The sequence below is a fragment of the Triticum aestivum genome, chromosome 2B, assembly GCF_018294505.1.
Source record: "Triticum aestivum cultivar Chinese Spring chromosome 2B, IWGSC CS RefSeq v2.1, whole genome shotgun sequence".
Classification (NCBI taxonomy): domain Eukaryota; kingdom Viridiplantae; phylum Streptophyta; class Magnoliopsida; order Poales; family Poaceae; genus Triticum; species Triticum aestivum.
Genome location: NC_057798.1, coordinates 65,482,944 through 65,485,140, shown reverse-complemented (window position 1 = coordinate 65,485,140; position 2,197 = coordinate 65,482,944).

Genomic DNA, 2,197 nt, shown 5'->3' with positions numbered 1-2,197 from the left:
GAGTAGTTTAGGAGGATCCCAGGCAGGAGGCCTGCGCCTCTTTCGATCTGTATCCCAGTTTGTGCTAGCCTTCTTAAGGCAACTTGTTTAACTTATGTCTGTACTCAGATATTGTTGCTTCCGCTGACTCGTCTATGATCGAGCACTTGTATTCGAGCCCTCGAGGCCCCTGGCTTGTATTATGATGCTTGTATGACTTATTTTATTTGTAGAGTTGTGTTGTGATATCTTCCCGTGAGTCCCTGATCTTGATCGTACACATTTGCGTGCATGATTAGTGTACGATTGAATCGGGGGCGTCACAAGTTGGTATCAGAGCCGACTGCCTGTAGGAATCCCCCTTCCACACTCCTTGGCCGAAGTCGAGTCTAGACATTACAAAAACTTTTACTAACTTGGCTGTGTGCCTTACGGGCCCACGTCGCCATCGGGTGGTATTAGGATCTTTTACTCCTCGACCTTTACTCTGGGACTCTGAGCTCTCTTCAATTCGGGTTAAATGAAGTTTACTAAATCTAACATTAGGATCTCGTTATCACTTTCACCCGGAGAGCCCCTTATTACTAATGATCGTCTGCTGCACCAGAAGACCCCGAAGATACTCTCCACTGTTAACCCGAGAACTTGTGTTCATCGCGTTTGCAATTCACCTTCCACCGCAAACCCTTATGGATAACTACTTGCATTTGTTATTCTTACATTCATCCCCAGTGGTCTTGTTATTACAAGATACCCTGAAAAACTCGCCGTTGTTTCAACAATCCCTTGAGCTTGCTGCCTTGGTGTTCTTTGTCACTTGAATACCCCTACGGTTAATTCTCGCACTTATCGAGTATCCGCTCATCCCCCAGTTGTTCATGTGTTACACAAAAGTCTTCGAAATACCACCCGATATTTCGAAAATCCTCAGCAACCTATTGCTCTGGAATTTCTTGTTTGCTTTCATTATGATTAATCCCATAAGTATAGAAATCTTATTGACATTCCTTGTCATTATCATTTTGAGTCTGTTGACTCAATATGTTTGCGAATACACGCAATCATCATTGATCCTTATAAATTACCTTTCCGGCTGAGCTGCCATTCTTTTTACTGGAATTGGTTCTCGACCAATCCAATTGTCATTGATTGTACCCTAAGGCTATTTAACTTATCCATCCCTACTCAGATCATTGCTTCTGATCCCTTGATTTGGAAATCATAATTCCTTTGCAGTTGACAATTGAGTTAGTCAGTTGTTTCTATAATCTGATCTCCTTGCAATCTTCTTCCTCTAGTTGAGTACCGATGCTCATGTCAGATCCCTTGTGGACCACCAGATCCTTTGTTGGATTTTATCTGACAACGCCCTTCATATTCAATAAACTTGTGAGCCTTTTCTCGGATACATAATGCCTTTGGTAAATTGTATCGTCTGCTTTCTCAACCATGCTCTGCCTTCGAACTTGAGTTAATTACTTCTAAAAGATTCTGGTATAGGATTCTAAGATGCCCCGATGGGTTGAACGTATACCTTCCTTAATTTGTGTGAACCCAAGAGTTTTCATGGGTCATAACGTTCCGGTATTCCGCAAGTTAAACTTTCAAACTCTAAACATTCTTAACTTAGAGTAGTAAATGAGAAGTTGTGTATTGGAGAAGTGGGAGTCGACCTTGAACCTTGCGTTCATGCCCATGGAGACGATGCTAATCTTATCATGGGTGCTCCTCTTAAACCCTCTTTGGTATAAGTTCTTATATCTGGGATTCGGCCTTTTGCAATCGTGGTTCCGGCCATGTTCTCCTTTTTAATACCGTTTCTTGGACAAGTTGAAGTACTTGTCTTCTGCAGATCATTGCACCTGTCCAACCTTTACTTTGCTCTACTGTTGAGTATTAAGCTCTGGTATCTTAAGAATATCATGGAACTGCATAACTTATTATGGGTTCTTCATCAACTATTAAATCTCACTGATTCCAATTTTCTCGGGTTCTGGGTTGTCGTCAATCGAGAACACCGATTCCACATTTCGGTTCGATAACCCTAAGTAATTTTCGTTGCTTATGAGTTTAATATTCCTTCCCATCATTCCTAGCCTGTTTGACCATATCTTTATCGTAATGATTTTAACTGTGTTACCCGGCCCTTCTTCTCGGAGCACAATTTTCGACGATGAACTAACCTTACGTCGATCCTCATCGTCATATCATTTCGCCT